The following is a 12,289-nucleotide window of genomic DNA, read 5'->3' on the forward strand; positions in this document are numbered from 1 at the left end:
TACTGACTGCTGAGCTGTGTATCTAATCCTATCCTGTGTGATACAGTCTGCTGAGCTGTGTATCTAATTCTATCCTGTGTGATACTGCCTGCTGAGCCGTGTATCTAATCCTATCCTGTGTGATACTGTCTGCTGAGCTGTGTATCTAATCCTATCCTGTGTGATACAGTCTGCTGAGCTGTGTATCTAATCCTATCCTGTGTGATACTGTCTACTGAGCTGTGTATCTAATCCTATCCTGTGTGATACTGTCTGCTGAGCTGTGTATCTAATCCTATCCTGTGTGATACTGTCTGCTGAGCTGTGTATCTAATCCTATTCTGTGTGATACTGTCTGCTGAGCTGTGTATCTAATTCTATCCTGTGTGATACTGCCTGCTGAGCGGTGTTTCTAATCCTATCCTGTGTGATACTGTCTGCTGAGCTGTGTATCTAATCCTATCCTGTGTGATACTGTCTGCTGAGCTGTGTATCTAATCCTATCCTGTGTGATACTGTCTGATGAGCTGTGTATCTAATCCTATCCTGTGTGATACTGTCTGCTGAGCTGTGTATCTAATCCTATCCTGTGTGATACAGTCTGCTGGGCCGTGTATTTAATCCTATCCTGTGTGATACTGTCTGCTGAGCTGTGTATCTAATCTTATCCTGTGTGATACTGTCTGCTGAGCTGTGTATCTAATCTTATCCTGTGTGATACTGCCTGCTGAGCTGTGTATCTAATCCTATCCTGTGTGATATTGTCTGCTGAGCTGTGTATCTAACACTATCATGTGTGATACTGTCTGCTGAGCCATGTATCTAATCCTATCATGTGTGATACAGGCTGATGAGATTATGTATCTCAGCCTGTGATGTGTGATACAGACTGATGAGGAGGTATCTCAGCCTGTGATACAGACTGATGAGAGGATGTATCTCAGCCTGTGATGTGTGATACAGACTGATGAGGTATCTCAGCCTGTGATGTGTGATACAGACTGATGAGGTATCTCAGCCTGTGATGTGTGATACAAACTGAGAGGAGGTATCTCAGCCTGTGATGTGTGATACAGACTGATGAGAGGAGGTATCTCCGCCTGTGATGTGTGATACAGACTGATGAGGTATCTCAGCCTGTGATGTGTGATACAGACTGATGAGGTATCTCAGCCTGTGATGTGTGATACAGACTGATGAGAGGAGGTATCTCAGCCTGTGATGTGTGATACAGACTGATGAGAGGAGGTATCTCAGCCTGTGATGTGTGATACAGACTGATGTGAGGAGGTATCTCAGCCTGTGATGTGTGATACAGACTGATGAGAGGAGGTATCTCAGCCTGTGATGTGTGATACAGACTGATGAGGTATCTCAGCCTGTGATGTGTGATACAGACTGATGAGAGGAGGTATCTCAGCCTGTGATGTGTGATACAGACTGATGAGGTATCTCAGCCTGTGATGTGTGATACAGACTGATGAGGTATCTCAGCCTGTGATGTGTGATACAGACTGATGAGGTATCTCAGCCTGTGATACATGATCAGGATGCTGTCCTCCGTGTGCCGCTGCTGATGCTTAACCCTTCATGGCCCTCATGAGCCACCGCTGTTCTGCAGAACATTTTTCGTACTGGCCCTTTAAATCGGATAAATCACGTAAATGATGGGGAAGAATAGTTTAAAGGGACAGTAACCGGAAAAGATCTATGCAGGATGCAAGCCTCTGGGGCCCGTGCGCTCCCCTCCCCCATGGCATCTTTTGGGGCAGCAGACACATGTTTTTGGATGGAGGATTATTCTGCAGATTACAGAGGTGACACGTCCGGCTCTGCTCAACCTGTTCTGGCAGCCTGAGGCACGTGCAGCCTCGCACCTCCATAGGATGACGGAGATGACTTGGACCGCCGATGACAAACCTGGAGGAAATCCAGATCTCTCCGGGGGCAGAGGCGAAGAGAGCCCACCACATGGATGACCTCTGCAGCTGTGAGGCGCGAGGCACCATCTACCTCATAATGTAGTGACATCTGTGAGGTACGAGACGCGATAGCCTTATATTATCTTCCACTTGAGACACAGCAATTTGTGAGGTATGAGGCACCATGAACCTCGTACCTCCATCATTTCCCACCTGGAACACCGTAGGGTCCTTCAGGCACAGTGGCCCCTGCTAGGACCTGACCATTGGGTCTGTGAGGTATGAGGCACCATGAACCTCGTACCTCCATCATTTCACACCTGGAACACCGTAGGGTCCTTGAGGCACAGTGCCCCCTGCTAGGACCTGACCATTGGGTCTGTGAGGTATGAGGCACCATGAACCTCGTACCTCCATCATTTCACACCTGGAACACCGTAGGGTCCTTGAGGCACAGTGCCCCCTGCTAGGACCTGACCATTGGGTCTGTGAGGTATGAGGCACCATGAACCTCGTACCTCCATCATTTCACACCTGGAACACCGTAGGGTCCTTGAGGCACAGTGCCCCCTGCTAGGACCTGACCATTGGGTCTGTGAGGCGTGAGGCACCATGAACCTCGTACCTCCATCATTTCACACCTGGAACACCGTAGGGTCCTTGAGGCACAGTGCCTCCTGCTAGGACCTGACCATTGGGTCTGTGAGGAGCCTCGTGCCTCAGGTGTAGATGCAGTGACAGATGACAGCTCTGGAGGCAGTGGGCGAGGCAGTGGCCGCCATTGGTCGCCGGCAGTGGGGGCGGCTCCAGATCCTGGCATGCAGTAGTTTTGTTTTTCTCTGCCTTCAGTTTGGAGCAGACTCGATCCCAGCAGGACTTATACCCCCGGCCCAGGACTCGGGGCATGTGCCACCCCCTCGCCCCCACTGCTGCCCCCCCAAACCCCCTGACAACCTACCGTCGGCTGAAGCCCCCCTCCAGAGAGGGCAGTGACTGCTCCTCCGCCGTCTACAAGGTAAGAGCCGCCTTTGTCTCCGTCCTCTCGGGATGTTGTCACCCTGTAGATTGCCAGCTCTGCGGTCCAGCTGCCCGCTCCGGCTCTTTTTGGAAGTTTGATGGAGACGGGTGAGGTGGCGGGCGGCTGCCGGGGGCACTGCCAGGAGGAGAGTTGGGGGTCCGAATCCTGGCTGGAGGTTAATGCTATTCTCAGGAATCGGCTCCGTCCTGCTGTGTGCATGTACAGACACACGTAATACTCCGCATATACAGACACACGTAAGTACTCTGCATATACAGACACATGTATGTACTCCGCATGTAGTGACACACGTAATACTCTGCATAGACAGACACACGTATGTACTCCGCATGTAGTGACACACGTAATACTCCGCATATACAGACACATGTATGTACTCCGCATGTACAGACACACGTAATACTCCGCATATACAGACACATGTATGTACTCCGCATGTAGTGACACACGTAATACTCTGCATAGACAGACACACGTATGTACTCCGCATATACAGACACACGTAATACTCCGCATATACAGACACATGTATGTACTCCGCATGTACAGACACACGTAATACTCTGCATAGACAGACACACGTATGTACTCCGCATATACAGACACACGTAAGTACTCTGCATATACAGACACACGTATGTACTCCGCATATACAGACACACGTAAGTACTCTGCATATACAGACACACGTATGTACTCCGCATATACAGACACACGTAATACTCCGCATATACAGACACATGTATGTACTCCGCATGTAGTGACACACATAATACTCTGCATAGACAGATACACGTATGTACTCCACATATACAGACACACGTAATACTCCGCATATACAGACACACGTAAGTACTCCGCATGTAGTGACACACGTAATACTCCGCATATACAGACACACGTATGTACTCCGCATATACAGACACACGTAATACTCCGCATATACAGACACACGTAAGTACTCCGCATGTAGTGACACACGTAATACTCCGCATATACAGACACACGTATGTACTCCGCATATACAGACACACGTAATACTCTGCATATACAGACACACGTATGTACTCCGCATATACAGACACACGTATGTACTCCGCATGTAGTGACACACATAATACTCTGCATAGACAGATACACGTATGTACTCCGCATATACAGACAAACGTAATACTCGACATGTACAGACACACGTATGTACTCCGCATGTAGTGACACACGTATGTACTCCGCATATACAGACACACATATTACTCCACATGTACAGATACACTTATGTCCTACGCATGTACAGACACACATAATACTCCTCATGTACAGACACACGTATGTACTCCGCATGTATGCTGCTGACAGGTTAGAGCCATAAGAATAAAAGTTATTGTGCAAACCCATACGATCACACATATACAGATATACACACACATGGACAGATATGCACACACATGGACAGATATACACACACATGGACAGATATATACACACATGGACAGATATACACACACATGGACAGATATACACACACATGGACAGATATACACACACATGGACAGATATGCACACACGTGTACAGATTTATACACACATGTACAGATATATACACACGTGTACAGATTTATACACACATGTACAGATATATACACATGTGTACAGTTATATACACACATGGACAGATATGTACACACGTGGACAGATATATACACACGTGTACAGATATATAAACACGTGTACAGATATATACACACATGGACAGATATACACACGTGTACAGATATATACACATGTACAGATATACACACACATGGACAGATATACACACATGGACAGATATACACACATGGACAGATATACACACACATGGACAGATATGCACACACGTGTACAGATATATACACACATGTACAGATATATACACACATGTACAGATATATACAAACGTGTACAGATATATACAAACGTGGACAGATATATACAAACGTGGACAGATATACACACACATGGACAGATATGCACACACGTGTACAGATATATACACACGTGTACAGATTTATACACACGTGTACAGATTTATACACACGTGTACAGATATATACACACATGGACAGATATGCACACACGTGTACAGATATATACACACGTGTACAGATATATACACACATGGACAGATATACACACGTGTACAGATATATACACACGTACAGATATACACACACGGACAGATATACACACATGGACAGATATACACACACATGGACAGATATACACACACATGTACAGATATATACACACGTGTACAGATATATACACACATGTACAGATATATACACACGAGTACAGATATACACACACATGTACAGATATATACAAACGTGTACAGATATATACACACATGGACAGATATACACACACATGGACAGATATGCACACACGTGTACAGATATACACACACGTGTACAGATATGCACACGTGTACAGATATATACACACGTGGACAGATATATACACACGTGTACAGATATATACACACGAGTACAGATATATACACACGTGGACAGATATATACACACATGTACAGATATATACACACATGTACAGATATATACACTCGTGTACAGATATATACACTCAGACATACAGCTGCCTTCATACATACACATATATACATACATACAGATACACACAGAGACGCAAAGATTCACAACTCCCCCTTCCCTCCCGTGTTGGGCTTCTGACCCACTCTCCGCCCTCCCTGTGGCACATGAGGGGTTAAGCAGGCCTCACATTCAGGATCTCTACTGGAAACCAGGAATCATTAACCCTTCAGCTGCCCCAGCCATCTACAACACCGTCCTGTGTGCGGAGCATCCAGAGATCCAGCTACTGCCTAGATCTGTATCTGTAGTGCAGAGCATTATGTGTATGATACAGTGCGGTATATAACATGCAGAGCATTATGTGTATGATACACAGCGGTATATATCACACAGAGCATTATGTGTATGATACAGAGCGGTATATAACACGCAGAGCATTATGTGTATGATACAGTGCGGTATATAACATGCAGATCATCATGTGTATGATACAGAGCGGAATATAACACGCAGAGCATTATGTGTATGATACAGAGCAGTATATATCACACAGAGCATTATGTGTATGATACAGAGCGGTATATAACACGCAGAGCATTATGTGTATGATACAGAGCAGTATATATCACACAGAGCATTATGTGTATGATACAGAGCGGTATATAACACGCAGAGCATTATGTGTATGATACAGAGCAGTATATAACACGCAGAGCATTATGTGTATGATACAGAGCGGTATATAATACGCAGAGCATCATGTGTATGATACAGAGCGGTATATGACATGCAGAGCATTATGTGTATGATACAGAGCGGTATATAACATGCAGATCATCATGTGTATGATACAGAGCGGTATATACCATGCAGAGCATTATGTGTATGATACAGTGCGGTATATAACATGCAGATCATCATGTGTATGATACAGAGCGGTATATAACATGCAGAGCATTATGTGTATGATACAGAGCGGTATATAACACGCAGAGCATTATGTGTATGATACAGAGCGGTATATAACATGCAGATCATCATGTGTATGATACAGAGCGGTATATAACATGCAGAGCATTATGTGTATGATACAGTGCGGTATATAACACGCAGATCATCATGTGTATGATACAGTGCGGTATATAACATGCAGATCATCATGTGTATGATACAGAGCGGTATATAACACGCAGAGCATTATGTGTATGATACAGAGCGGTATATAACACGCAGAGCATTATGTGTATGATACAGAGCGGTATATATCACACAGAGCATTATGTGTATGATACAGAGCGGTATATAACACGCAGAGCATTATGTGTATGATACAGAGCGGTATATATCACACAGAGCATTATGTGTATGATACAGAGCGGTATATAACATGCAGAGCATTATGTGTATGATACAGAGCGGTATATAACACGCAGAGCATCATGTGTATGATACAGAGCGGTATATAACACGCAGAGCATTATGTGTATGATACAGAGCGGTATATAACACGCAGAGCATTATGTGTATGATACAGAGCGGTATATAACACGCAGAGCATTATGTGTATGATACAGTGCGGTATATAACACGCAGAGCATTATGTGTATGATACAGAGCGGTATATAACACGCAGAGCATTATGTGTATGATACAGAGCGGTATATATCACGCAGAGCATTATGTGTATGATACAGAGCGGTATATAACATTCTGAGCATTATGTGTATGATACAGAGCGGTATATAACATTCAGAGCATTATGTGTATGATACAGAGCGGTATATAACACGCAGAGCATTAAGTGTATGATACAGAGCGGTATATAACACGCAGAGCATTATGTGTATGATACAGAGCGGTATATAACACGCAGAGCATTATGTGTATGATACAGAGCGGTATATAACACGCAGAGCATCATGTGTATGATACAGAGCGGTATATAACACGCAGAGCATTATGTGTATAGTACAGAGCGGTATGTGTATGATACAGAGCGGTATATAACACGCAGAGCATTATGTGTATGATACAGAGCGGTATATAACATGCAGAGCATTATGTGTATGATACAGAGCGGTATATAACACGCAGAGCATTATGTGTATGATACAGAGCGGTATATAACACGCAGAGCATCATGTGTATGATACAGAGCGGTATATAACATGCAGAGCATCATGTGTATGAGAGAGTGGCCCTCTACACTCCAGGCACAGGCTTTGTTGCAGCTGTCAGTGCGGAGGGGCCCATATCGGGGGTCTCTCAGCGTAGACCAGCGGACCCCTCCTTTGGGTCTTAGATTTGAGTTGCATGCTCTCAGGGGTTAACCCCTTCCTGGCCTTTGATGTCTGTCTACGGGCTGTCAGACTACCAGGAGGTGTAACAAAGGCTCTGGTGCACAGTGCGGTCCCAGGGGTCTCCTTTATAGAGAGCGGGGCCGTGTTTGGGCGCCCCTCCTCCCCTCTCGCAGCGCTGTCCCTTTACCTGCAGCCAGAGGGGTAGGAAGACGGGCAATATTCTCATTGTAGATAGAGGGGCGCTTATACCCCCTGCCACCGAAAAGTGCCCTCTGCCCCAAGAGCTGACAGGGTGAACAACAATCACTCAATGCTGGAGGATGACTCTCATCATTTCATGGCTTATGTTGGTTTAACCCCATATGTGCTGCACTTCCTCTACCTAAACCCATTACAACAATCTAAATTTTGCCAGCGGTGTCGAGACTAGAGAGAGGGAGAGATGAGTAATAAGAGACCGTACAGTGTGCAAACCGCTCCGTACTGACACTGCTACATGACAGACGGAGAGTCAGGCAGTATTATAGCGTGTAGAGGGCGGAATTATAGCAGTTATATTCTTGTACATAGGAGCAGTATTATAGTAGGTATATTCTTGTACATAGAAGCAGTATTATAGTAGTTATATTCTTGTACATAGGAGGCAGTATTATAGTAGTTATATTCTTGTACATAGGAGCAGTATTATAGTAGTTATATTCTTGTACATAGGAGCAGTATTATAGTAGTTATATTCTTGTACATAGGAGCAGTATTATAGTAGTTTATATTCTATACATAGGAGCAGTATTATAGTAGTTTATATTCTTGTACATAGGAGCAGCATTATAGTAGTTATATTCTTGTACATAGAGGCAGTATTATTGTAGTTATATTCTTGCACATAGGAGCAGTATTATAGTAGTTATATTCTTGTACATAGAGGCAGTATTATAGTACTTATATTCTTGTAGTACTTATATTCTTGTAACATAGAGAGCAGTATTATAGTAGTTATATTCTTGTACATAGGAGCAGTATTATAGTAGTTATATTCTTGTACATAGGAGCAGTATTATAGTAAGTTATATTCTTGTACATAGAGGGCCAAGTATTGATAGGAGTTTAGATTCTTGTATAGAGGGCCAAAGTATTATAGGCTAGTGTAAGGTTCTTGTATCATAGGAGCAGTAGTATAGTAGGCTATAATTCTTGTACATAGAGGCAGTATTATAGTGAGTTATATTCTTGTAGCATAGGAGCGGAGTATTATAGTAGGTTATATGCCTTGTACATTAGGGGGAGACAGTATTATAGTAGATTATATTCTTGTAGCATAGGAGCAGTATTATAGTAGTATATTCTTGTACATAGGGAGCAGTGAAATTATAGTATTATATTCTTGTACACTAGGAAGCAGTATTATAGTAGTTATATCTCATTGTACATAGGAGTCAGTATTATAGTAGTTGTATTACTTGTACATAAGGCAGGCAGTATTATAGTATTTATATTCTTGTACATAGGAGCAGTATTATAGTAGTTATATTCTTGTACATAGGAGCAGTATTATAGTAGTTATATTCTTGTACATAGGAGCAGTATTATAGTAGTTATATTCTTGTACATAGGAGCAGTATTATAGTAGTTATATTCTTGTACATAGGAGCAGTATTATAGTAGTTATATTCTTGTACATAGGAGCAGTATTATAGTAGTTATATTCTTGTACATAGGAGCAGTATATAGTAGTTATATTCTTGTACATAGGAGCAGTATTATAGTAGTTATATTCTTGTAAATAGGAGCAGTATTATTAGTAGTTATATTCTTGTACATAGGAGCAGTATTATAGTAGTTATATTCTTGTACATAGGAGGCAGTATTATAGTAGTTATATTCTTGTACATAGGAGCAGTATTATAGTAGTTATATTCTTGTACATAGGAGGCAGTATTATAGTAGTTATATTCTTGTACATAGGAGCAGTATTATAGTAGTTATATTCTTGTACATAGGAGCAGTATTATAGTAGTTATATTCTTGTACATAGGAGCAGTATTATAGTAGTTATATTCTTGTACATAGGAGCAGTATTATAGTAGTTATATTCTTGTACATAGGAGCAGTATTATAGTAGTTATATTCTTGTACATAGGAGGCAGTATTATAGTAGTTATATTCTTGTACATAGGAAGCAGTATTATAGTAGTTATATTCTTGTACATAGGAGGCAGTATTATAGTGGTTATATTCTGTACATAGGAGCAGTATTATAGTAGTTATATTCTTGTACATAGGAGGCAGTATTATAGTAGTTATATTCTTGTACATAGGAGCAGTATTATAGTAGTTATATTCTTGTACATAGGAGCAGTATTATAGTAGTTATATTCTTGTACATAGGAGCAGTATTATAGTAGTTATATTCTTGTACATAGGAGCAGTATTATAGTAGTTATATTCTTGTACATAGGAGCAGTATTATAGTAGTTATATTCTTGTACATAGGAGCAGTATTATAGTAGTTATATTCTTGTACATAGGAGCAGTATTATAGTAGTATATTCTTGTACATAGGAGCAGTATTATAGTAGTTATATTCTTGTACATAGGAGGCAGTATTATAGTAGTTATATTCTTGTACATAGGAGCAGTATTATAGTAGTTATATTCTTGTACATAGGAGGCAGTATTATAGTAGTTATATTCTTGTACATAGGAGCAGTATTATAGTAGTTATATTCTTGTACATAGGAGGCAGTATTATAGTAGTTATATTCTTGTACATAGGAGCAGTATTATAGTAGTTATATTCTTGTACATAGGAGCAGTATTATAGTAGTTATATCTTGTACATAGGAGCAGTATTATAGTAGTTATATTCTTGTACATAGGAGGCAGTATTATAGTAGTTATATTCTTGTACATAGGAGGCAGTATTATAGTAGTTATATTCTGTACATAGGAGGCAGTATTATAGTAGTTATATTCTTGTACATAGGAGGCAGTATTATAGTAGTTATATTCTTGTACATAGGAGCAGTATTATAGTAGTTATATTCTTGTACATAGGAGCAGTATTATAGTAGTTATATTCTTGTACATAGGAGGCAGTATTATAGTAGTTATATTCTTGTACATAGAGCAGTATTATAGTAAGTTATATTCTTGTACATAGGAGCAGTATTATAGTAGTTCTATTCTTGTACATAGGAGCAGTACTTATAGTAGTTATATTTCTTGTACATAGGAGCAGTATTATAGTAGTTATATTCTTTACATAGGAGGCAGTATTATAGTAGTTATATTCTTGTACATAGGAGCAGTATTATAGTAGTTATATTCTTGTACATAGGGCAGTATTATAGTTAGTTATATTCTTGTACATAGGAGCAGTATTATAGTAGTTATATTCTTGTACATAGGAGCAGTATTAATAGTAGTTATATTCTTGTACATAGGAGCAGTATATAGTAGTTTATTCTTGTACATAGGAGGCAGTATTATAGTAGTTATATTCCTTGTACATAGAGCAGTATTATAGTAGTTATATTCTTGTACATAGGAGGCAGTATGATAGTAGTTATATTCTTGTACATAGAGGCAAGTATTATAGTAGTTATATTCTTGTACATAGGAGGCAGTATTATAGTAGTTATATGTCTTGTACATAGGAGCAGTATTATAGTAGTTATATTCTTGTACATAGGAGCAGTATTATAGTAGTTATATTCTTGTACATAGGAGCAGTATTATAGTAGTTATATTCTTGTACATAGGAGCAGTATTATAGTAGTTATATTCTTGTACATAGGAGCAGTATTATAGTAGTTATATTCTTGTACATAGGAGCAGTATTATAGTAGTTATATTCTTGTACATAGGAGGCAGTATTATAGTAGTTATATTCTTGTAATAGGAGCAGTATTATAGTAGTTATATTCTTGTACATAGGAGCAGTATTATAGTAGTTATATTCTTGTACATAGGAGCAGTATTATAGTAGTTATATTCTTGTACATAGGAGCAGTATTATAGTAGTATATTCTTGTACATAGGAGCAGTATTTAGTAGTTTAATTCCTTGTACATAGGAGCAGTATTATAGTAGTTATATTCTTGTACATAGGAGCAGTATTATAGTAGTTATTCTTGTACCTAGGAGCAGTATTATAGTAGTTATATTCTTGTACATAGGAGCAGTATTATAGTAGTTATATTCTTGTACATAGGAGGCAGTATTATAGTAGTTATATTCTTGTACATAGGAGCAGTATTATAGTTAGTTATATTCCTTGTACATAGGAGCAGTATTATAGTAGTTATATTCTTGTACATAGGAGGCAGTATTATAGTAGTTATATTCTTGTAAATAGGAGCAGTATTATAGTAGTTATATTCTTGTACATAGGAGCAGTATTATAGTAGTTATATTCTTGTACATAGGAGCAGTATTATAGTAGTTATATTCTTG

The 12,289-nt window shown here is 40.3% G+C and overlaps 1 protein-coding gene across 5 annotated transcripts in view; it reads left to right on the plus strand.

The window, feature by feature from the left end:
- The first annotated feature begins 2,799 nt into the window (after positions 1 to 2,799).
- SEMA6C (semaphorin 6C) overlaps positions 2,800 to 12,289 on the plus strand; it is a 146,804-nt gene continuing 137,314 nt past the window's right edge. For 4 of the 5 annotated variants that reach the window (XM_044273546.1, XM_044273550.1, XM_044273549.1 and 1 more), the window contains exon 1: positions 2,800 to 2,916. The gene's annotated coding sequence lies outside the window, so the exon portion shown is untranslated. Of the gene's footprint in view, positions 2,917 to 2,980; positions 3,177 to 12,289 lie in introns of those variants that run through there. The other variant, XM_044273547.1, reaches the window with a different exon arrangement.

The sequence above is a fragment of the Bufo gargarizans genome, unplaced genomic scaffold (assembly GCF_014858855.1).
Source record: "Bufo gargarizans isolate SCDJY-AF-19 unplaced genomic scaffold, ASM1485885v1 fragScaff_scaffold_728_pilon, whole genome shotgun sequence".
Lineage (NCBI taxonomy): Eukaryota > Metazoa > Chordata > Amphibia > Anura > Bufonidae > Bufo > Bufo gargarizans.